At 44.5% G+C, this 10,446-nt stretch overlaps 1 protein-coding gene across 3 annotated transcripts in view; it reads right to left on the reverse strand.

The window, feature by feature from the left end:
• Positions 1–10,446, reverse strand: part of LOC129859789 (fibronectin type III domain-containing protein 3B-like) — a 157,031-nt gene that overhangs the window by 93,356 nt on the left and 53,229 nt on the right. The gene's annotated exons all lie outside the window — the stretch shown is intronic.

The raw sequence follows: 10,446 nt of genomic DNA on the forward strand, positions 1-10,446 counted from the left end.
TTATTATATAATAATATTATATATTATATATATATTATTATATATATTATATTATATAACTATTTATTTTTGGTCTGTAATGAATTAAACAACCCAGATGTGAAATCTACAACAGCCAAGCTAAAGGTAGAAGCAAGCACAAACAGGTAACTGCCAAAATAAAGGAACACCAACATAAAGTGTCTTTAATAGGGCGTTGGGGCACCACGAGACAGAACATCTTCAATACACCTTGGCAAAGATTCTACAAGTGTCTGGAACTCTATTGGAGGAATGCGACACCATTCTTCTACAAGAAATTCCATCACTTGGTGTTTTGTTGATGATGGTAGAAAACACTGTCTCAGGCGCCGCTCCAGAATCTCCCATAAGTATTCAGTTGGGTTGAGATCTGGCGACTGAGATGACCATGGCATTTGGTTTACATCCTTTTCATGCTTATCAAACCATTCAGATACCATTCGTGCCCTGTGGAGGGGGGCGTTGTCATCCTGTGGGCCACAGACATGGTAGCCAAAATAATGGCCTACCCGACATTTTTGACCGTAAGCATGATGGGATGTTAAATGCTTAATTAACTCAGGAACCACACCTGTGTGGAAGCATATGCTTTCAATATATTCAAAAATATAAACGCAACATGCAACAATTTCAACGTTTTTACTGAGTTACAGCTCATTGTAAAAATGGCGCCGAAGAGGATGGCTGATGTTTTACAGGCGCCTAACCAATTGTGCTATTTTGTTAGTTTTAATTGCGTTGTTTGCAGCTTATTTTTTAACTTATTTTGTACATAATGTTGCTGCTCCAATCTCTTATGACTGAAAATAACATGGACATCAGAACAGTGATTACTCACCACGAACTGGAAGAAGCTTTTTCCTTTAACGAGTCTGACGAGAAAGATATACTGCTCTCCCAGGAACAGGCCCAGATCCCCGTTATTTGCGTGAAAAAAAGATGGAGGAAAAGAGGACGCAGATCAGGCTGCCTTCTGAGATTCCGTAGGTGAGCGAGTCCCACTGCCTTCCGTCCTACTTGCTAACATGCAAATCATTGGAAAATAAAATTGATGACCTACGATTACGATTATTCTACCAACGGGACATTAAGAACTGTAATATCCTATGTTTCACTGAGTTGTGGCTGAACAACGACACGGATAATATAGAGCTGGAGGGATTATCCATGCACCGGCAGAACAGAGAAGCTACATCTGGTTAGACGAGGGGTGGGGGTCTTTTTGTCAATGACAGCTGGTGTGCGATGTCTAATATTAAAGAAGTCTTGGGGTATTGGTCCCCTGAGGTAGAGTACCTTATGATAAGCTGTAGACCACACTATCTACCAAGAGAGTTCTCATCTATATTATTCGTAGCCGTCTATTTACCACCACAGACCGCACTCAACCAACTCTATAAGGCCATTAGCAAACAAGAAAATGTTCATCCAGAAGTGGTGCTCCTAGTGGCCGGGGACTTTAATGCAGGCAAACTTAAATCAGTTTTACCTAATTTTTACCAGCATGTCACATGTGCAACCAGAGGGGGAAAAAAACTCTAGACCACCTTTACTCCACACACAGAGACGTGTACAAAGCTCTCCCCCGCCCTCCATTTGGCAAATCTGACCATAAGTCTATCCTCCTGATTCCTGTTTAAAAGCAAAAGCTAAACCAGGAAGTGCCAGTGACTCGCTCAATACGGAAGTGGTCAAATGACACGGATACTACGCTGCAGGATTGTTTTGCTAGCATAGGCTGGAATATGTTCCGGGATTCATCCAATGGAATTGAGGAGTATACCACCTCAGTCATCGGCTTCATCAATAAGTGTATTGACGACGTTGTCCCCACAGTGACCGTACGTACATATCACAACCAGAAGCCATGGATTACAGGCAACATCCGCATCGAGCTAAAGGCTAGAGCTGCCGCTTCAAGGAGCGGGACACTAATCCGGACGCATATAAGAAATACCGCTATGCCCTCAGACAAACCATCAAACAAGCAAAGCGTCAATACAGGATTAAGATTGAATCCTACTACACCGGCTCTAACGCTCGTCGGATGTGGCAGGGTTTGAAAACTATTACGGACTACAAAGGGAAACCCAGATGTGAGCTGCCCAGTGACGCGAGCCTACCAGACGAGCTAAATTCCTTTTATGCTCGTTTCAAGACAAGCAACACTGAAGCATGCACAAGAACACCAGCTGTTCTGGATGACTGTGTGATAACACTCTCGGTAGCCGATGTGAGCAAGACCTTTAAACAGTTCAACATTCACAAAGCCGTGGGGCCAGATGGATTACCAGGACGTGCACTCAAAGCATGCGTGGACCAACTGGCAAGTGTCTTCACTGACATTTTCAACCTCTCCCTGACTGAGTCTGTAATACCTACATGTTTCAAGCAGACCACCATAGTCCCTGTGCCCAAGGAAGCGAAGGTAACCTGCCTAAATGATTACCGCCCCGTAGCACTCACGTTGGTAGCCATGAAGTGCTTTGAAAGACTGGTCATGGCTCTCATCAACAGCATCCTCCCGGACACCCTAGACCCACTCCAATTCGCATACCGCACCAACAGATCCACAGATGATGCAATCGCACTCCACACTGCCCTTTCCCACCTGGACATAAGGAACACCTACATGAGAATGCTGTTCATTGACTACAGCTCAGCGTACAACACCATAGTGTCCACGAAGCTCATTACTAAGCTAAGGACCCTGGGACTAAACACCTCCCTCTGCATCTGGATCCTGGACATCCTCACGTGCCACCCCCACGTGGTAAGGGTAGGCACAACACCTCCGCCACGCTGATCCTCAACACAGGGGCCCCTCAGGGGTTTGTACTTAGTCCCCTCCTGTACTCCCTGTTCACCCACGACTGTGTGGCCAAACACGACTCCAACACCATCATTAAGTTTGCTGACGACACAACAGTGGTCGGCCTGATCACAGACAATGATGAGACAGCCTAGAGGGAGGAGGTCAGAGAACTGGCAATGTGGTGCCAGGACAACAACCTCTCCCTCAATGTGAGCAAGACAAAGGAGATGATTGTGGACTACAGGAAAAGGCGGGAACTGGAACACGCTGTCATACAAGTTGATCCTGAGCATCCCAAACAGGCTCAATGGATGACATGTCTGGTGAGTGTGCAGGCCATGGAAGAACAAACATTTTCAGACTCCAGGAATTGTGTACAGATCCTTGCGACATGGGGCCGTGCATTATCCTGCTGGAACATGAGGTGATGGTGGCGGATGAATGGCACGACAATGGTCCTCAGGATCTCGTCACAGTATCTCTGTGCATTCAAATAGCCATCAGTAAAATGCAATTGTGTTCATTGTCTGTAGCTTATGTCTGGCCATACCATAACTCCACCGCCACCATGGGGCACTCTGTTCACAACGTTGACATCAGCAAACCGCTCGCAAACACAACGCCATACACGTGGTCTGTGGTTGTGAGGCTGCTTGGACGTACTGCCAAATTCTCTAAAACAACGTTGGAGGAGGCTTATGGTCGAGAAATTAACATTCAATTCTCTGGCAACAGCTCTGGTGGATATTCCTGCAGTCAGCATGCCAATTGCACACTCCCTCAAAACTTCAGATATCTGTGGCATTGTGTTGTGTGACAAGACTGCACATTTTAGAGTGGCCTATTATTGTCCCCCAGCACAAGGTGATCATGTGTTAAATCGGCTTCTTGATATGCCACACCTGTCAGGTGAATGGATTATCTTGGCAAAGGAGAAATGCTCACTAACAGGGATGTAAACAAATTGGTGCACATTTGAGAGAAATAAGCTTTTTGTACATATGGAACATTTCTGGGACCTTTTATTTCAGCTCATGAAACATGTTGCGTTTATATTGTTGTTCAGTGTAGTTTGTCTCGCTCATTTACTCAAGTGTTTTCATTCTTTTTGGCAGTTACCTTTACCTCTGTTGAGTGCATTATCCTTTTAAATGGTTAAAAACAAAAGCAGAAATGATCAATTCAAAGTAACAATTGAGTTGGTAGTGTTAATTCTCAAATCTATTACGATCAGTTGGTGTCAAATATGTACTAGCTTTAACTGCTCGCTCCCTTTCTCTCCTCCCTTCCGTCAGATGTCAGAGATGAGGTCATTTCCTGTCTCAAAAATATGGCATCACCACCCAGACAGGAAGATGTGATCTAGAATACAATCTGTCACCTCCGCATCCAAGTGTTTCCCCTAGCAACCACATCACAACCGTTACATTATCTGGCTTGTAGCAACACACAGAATAAAAAGAACCCCCCCCACACACACACACACACACACACACACACACACACACACACACACACACATACACACACATAGACACACACACACACATAGACACACACACACACGCATAAACTACAGGAGATCAGTTCTCTCCGTGTCCATAGACTAATTAAGCAGAATCTCATCTTCAAAATAATGAAGCATCATCCTTTCCCCACTACCACATGGAATACACTCAAAACTGTAGGAGACACACTCACACTCTCTCACACACACACTCAGGTTCTCATACAGAACAACAGGAGATGATGCAACATTTCATCAGATGGTTCTCATAATACAGCTGTCTAGAACAGCTGCTGCAGGGCCCCAGAGGTGCACACACACACACACGCATGCACACACACACACACACACACACACACACACACACACACACACACACACACACACACACACACACACACACACACACACACACACACACACACACACACACACACACACACACACACACACACACTGTAATTGACTGTGTTCCATTATTGCGTTTAATGTTGTGATGCTGTGTTATGCGATGCCTAAACTTGGTGATTGATTGCTTTGTCCTGTTAAGAGTTAGGCCATTTCAACCAAACCTGAATTGCCTTTCAAAACATGCAAACAAACATCCCATAATTTATTGGCAACTACAGTAGTTGGAATCTTAAAGGATGGGCGTGGTTTTGTGTCAGGGTTAATCCATTAGAATTTAATACATTTTTGACAGCAGCACTTTAAATTTGAACCAATCCTTCCATACATATCCGGCCACTGTAGAAGTGCTCAGAAAGTGACTTTTTGGACCTGAATGTCAAAACATTTAATAGATAAAGGTGCTGAAAGTTGACCTATGTTGCATCCCCCACCATACCATGACACATCCATGTGTTCCTCACTGGTAAAGATAAACGGCTGAGATGGATGTCATTTAAAAACCTACGAACAGGGTTGTCAAACTATTCCATCATTTCATGAACCATGCTACAGACACGCCCCCTTTATGACAGTCACAAGTGTGCATCTGGCACTGAGGGAGGAAGTGTCATGGTGCGTTCGCAACCAAGATGGAAGTGGTAATTTACCACATACGACTGGGAAAAATCCACTTGATCGCACCTCAAACTGGTAATTACTAGTGGGAAACTTTTCTATCATCCTGAGCACCTACTTCTCACACATGGTGACCTCTGACGTCACCTACTAAGGAAATGGCCTCTTTAACAACATTTTCCGCAGTTGAATGCAACAACAAAACATTATTTATAAAAAGCAATCTATTCATGTTGTTTTTGAACGCTATCCTTTGTTTACAAGCATGATATCTGTACTTTTAGTTTGTGGTTTACGCAGCTTGCTGGCCATTAGCCAAACAGCGTTTCTCAATGAGTTCAAATGAGATGAATGCACCCAACTGGTATTTACGACTTCACAACTGGTATATTACCACCTCCCACATGGTTACAAATGTAGCATGAGAGTGGAAACTTGAGGCCCAACAAAACAATCCTGTTACAACAGACAATAGTGTTGGAGGGCAAGTAGAAGCCACTCTAAAAATATATATATATCCCAGCGCATAGAGGACGTAATGACACCACGAAAAATACAGCGCTACTCAGAACAAGGGCAGAAAAATACTAAGCGCACACTTCCAACAACTAAACAAGTCCAAGTTCAGCAGTCATTTGAAAGAGCAAGACAATGTCAGCGAGACAACTCAAACGGCGAGATAATAGAATTGATTGCCCTTGACAATCAACCGTGGAGAGGGAGCACCCCCCTATCCACATCGACGGGACAGTGGTGGAGAGGGTAGTAAGTTTTAAGTTCCTCGGCGTACACATCACGGACAAACTGAATTGGTCCACCCACACAGACAGCGTTGTGAAGAAGGCGCAGCAGCGCCTCTTCAACCTCAGGAGGCTGAAGAAATTCGGCTTGTCACCAAAAGCACTCACAAACTTCTACAGATGCACAATCGAGAGCATCCTGTCGGGCTGTATCACTGCCTGGTACGGCAACTGCTCCGCCCACAACCATAAGGCTCTCCAGAGGGTAGTGAGGTCTGCACAACGCATCACCGGGGGCAAACTACCTGCCCTCCAGGACACCTACAACACCCGATGCCACAGGAAGGCCATGAAGATCATCAAGGACAACAACCACCCAAGCCACTGCCTGTTCACCCTGCTATCATCCAGAAGGCGAGGTCAGTACAGGTGCATCAAAGCAGGGACAGAGAGACTGCAAAACAGCTTCTATCTCAAGGCCATCAGACCACTAACATTGAGTGGCTGCTGTCAACATACTGACTCAACTCCAGCCACTTTAATAATGTAAAAATTGATGAAAAATGTATCACGAGCCACTTTAAACAATGCCACTTCATATGTTTACATACCCTACATTACTCATCTCATATGTATATACTGTACTCGATACCAGCTACTGCATCTTGCCTATGCCGTTCTGTACCATCACTCATTCATATATCTTTATGGACATATTCTTCTTTCCTTTACACTCGTGTGTATAAGTTAGTAGTTGTGAAATTGTTAGGTTAGATTACTCGTTGGTTATTACTGCATTGTCGGAACTAGAAGCACAAGCATTTCGCTACACTCGAATTAACATCTGCTAACCATGTGTATGTGACAAATAAAATTTGATTTGATTTGGTTTTGTCCTCTGTCGTGAATGGCAGCTAACTCAGCCGCACCTCGAGCCCCTGTACACACTACCAAGTAGGCGCTATTTTTCAGATGTTGCCCTACCGGAGTAATACAGTATTGTTGAAACGCACATCCATGAGCTACTTGCTGTGGGCGTCATTGCTATTAGCTTGACGACTGACATTTGGACCAGCGATGTCAGCCCCATGGGAAGCACGCTGAGTCTGACAGCACAGCGGGTCAACGAGGACTTCGTACTGAGGAAAGCCGCATGCTCAAGAATGTGCTGGTTCTCATACCGCTGCTGCCATTTCAATGGCATTTGAGAACATTTTAAAACTTGGAAACATGACCACACGTCTAGCACTATTTGAACAACTGACTGGAGAAACAAGCTCGTCAACTGCACCTGCAGCAGACGTGATGCCCCTCTGTCACGGCATTGAAACGCCTGCTCAACAAAACTGCCCACGCAGACCGTGGGGTTAAAACTTACAAAAGTACTCGGCAGTGAACAAGCGATGCGGTGGCATTCTTTCTGAGCCTCTTTACTGTGTCGCTACCATGCTCGATGCTAGATACAAGGACCGCTACTTCGATGTAGACAAGAAACAGGGTTGACGTGAAATCTTACATACACAGCTGGACAAGATGGAAACGGACAGAGTGACAGTGCGCACCGAGGAAGAGAGGCCACGGACAGACAGAGCTGAAACTTCACTGCTTGACATGTATGATGAAATCCTGTTAAGAATGAAACGACTGAACAAATGAACAATGAAACAGCACAGCAAGTAAGTGAAAGAAATAGGTTTTGATTATGTTTTACTGGTAATGGGGACATACGTAAATGCCAACAAAATAACTTTTTGCTCAGTGTGGTGTGTGTGTGTGTAACCTTTATTTAACGAGGCAAGTCAGTTAAGAACAAATTCTTATTTACATTGACGGCCTACCCCAGCCTAACCCGGACGACACTGGGCCAATTGTGCGCCACCCTATGCGACTCCCAATCACGGCCAGATGTGATACAGCCTGGATTCGAACCAGGGACTGTAGTGACGACATCTTGCACTGAGATGCAGTGCCTTAGACCACTGCGTCTATGTGTGTGTGTGTCACGCCTTGGCCTTAGTTATCTTTGTTTTCTGTAATATTTTGGTTAGGTCAGGGTGTGACAGGGGGGATGTTTGTGTATAGTTGTCTCGTCTGGGGTGGTTGTATGGTATAGGGGGTTTTGGTAGTGTATGGGTTTGTGTTGAGTGTAGGTGTCTAGGTAAGTCTATGGTTGCCTGAATGGTTCTCAATCAGAGACAGCTGTCATTCATTGTCTCTGATTGGGAGCCATATTTAAGGCAGCCATAGGCAGTAGGCTTTTGTGGGTAATTGTCTATGTTTAACGTTTGTAGCTTGTGTATGCACTTACGTTTGTAGCTTCACAGTCGTTTGTTGTTTTGTTTTGTAAAAGTGTTCGTTTTTCGTGTTCCATCTTCAAAAATAAAAGAAGATGTATTTCTCTCACGCTGCGCCTTGGTCCACTCTTCCTCAAAGTTACGACGATCGTGACAGTGTGTTAACTATTTAACTGTACTAGAATGCTTAAAAGGCCGCAAAAATTGTAAATATCGGTTATGGGTATCGTTTTTTTTGGCAAGGAAAATATTGGACATCGGTATCGGCCCAAAATGTCATATCAGTGCATCACTAGTGGTAACCCCGGTGTCCTGGCTACATTCCCAATCTGGCCCTCATACCATCATGGCCACCGAATTACCCCCAGCTTCCAATTAGCTCATTCATCCCCCTCCTCTCCCCTGTAACTATTCACCCAGGTCGTCAACTTATCTGGTGAAATAAGTTCAAAAAATAAGAAAATGAATAATGCCAGGAACATAGTGAATGCTGAACATGGTGAATGCTGAACATGGTGAATGCTGAACATAGTGAATGCTGAACATAGTGAATGATGAACATAGTGAATGCTGAACATAGTGAATGTTGAACATTGTGAATGTTGAACATGGTGAATGCTGAACATGGTGAATGCTGAACATGGTGAATGCTGAACATGGGGAATGCTGAACATAGTGAATGCTGAACATAGTGAATGATGAACATTGTGAATGATGAACATTGTGAATGATGAACATTGTGAATGCTGAACATAGTGAATGCTGAACATGGTGAATGCTGAACATGGTGAATGCTGAACATTGTGAATGTTGAACATTGTGAATGCTGAACATTGTGAATGCTGAACATAGTGAATGCTGAACATGGTGAATGCTGAACATGGTGAATGCTGAACATAGTGAATGATGAACATTGTGAATGATGAACATTGTGAATGATGAACATAGTGAATGATGAACATAGTGAATGCTGAACATAGTGAATGCTGAACATGGTGAATGCTGAACATGGTGAATGCTGAACATAGTGAATGCTGAACATAGTGAATGCTGAACATGGTGAATGCTGAACATAGGGAATGATGAACATTGTGAATGCTGAACATAGTGAATGATGAACATTATGAATGCTGAACATAGCGAATGATGAACATTGTGAATGATGAACATTGTGAATGATGAACATAGTGAATGATGAACATAGTGAATGCTGAACATGGTGAATGCTGAACATGGTGAATGCTGAACATAGTGAATGATGAACATTGTGAATGATGAACATTGTGAATGATGAACATAGTGAATGATGAACATAGTGAATGCTGAACATAGTGAATGCTGAACATGGTGAATGCTGAACATGGTGAATGCTGAACATAGTGAATGGCATTTCATTTTCCCACTGTACCGAAACCTAACCGTGACCCCAAAACCGCAATACGCACCGAACCATGGGTTTGGTGAACCGTTACAGCCCTAACTACAACCACATTACTAAGTCTTTGACCACACTGTGTTGTTACTTTGGTGAGTAAAAACTCATGCATCCTGATTAAACGCCAAACATCTCCATTTTCTTTCATATTCACATATGTAGCGTAGCCCCTATTTCTGTGGGTGTTGTGCCCGCCATCGGTTGTAATCCTTCAACCACAATAACACAGTGGAGAATAAAACGTTTAGGAACAGATGTGGAAAACACATTCACTCTCTCCCCCTCCCTCTCCCTGTCTCCCACTCTCCCTCTCTCCCCCTCTCGGTCTCCCACTCTCCCTCTCTCCCCCTCCCTGTCTCCCACTCTCTCTCTCTCCCCCTCCCTGTCTCCCACTCTCTCTCTCTCCCCCTCCCTGTCTCCCTCTCCCTGTCTCCCACTTCCTCTCCCTGTCTCCCACTCTCCCTCTCTCCCCCTCTCTGTCTCCCACTCTCCCTCTCTCCCCCTCCCTGTCTCCCACTCTCTCTCTCTCCCCCTCCCTGTCTCCTACTCTCTCTCTCTCCCCCTCCCTGTCTCCCACTCTCCCTCTCTCCCCCTCCCTGTCTCCCTCT

This window comes from Salvelinus fontinalis, chromosome 7, assembly GCF_029448725.1.
Source record: "Salvelinus fontinalis isolate EN_2023a chromosome 7, ASM2944872v1, whole genome shotgun sequence".
Lineage (NCBI taxonomy): Eukaryota > Metazoa > Chordata > Actinopteri > Salmoniformes > Salmonidae > Salvelinus > Salvelinus fontinalis.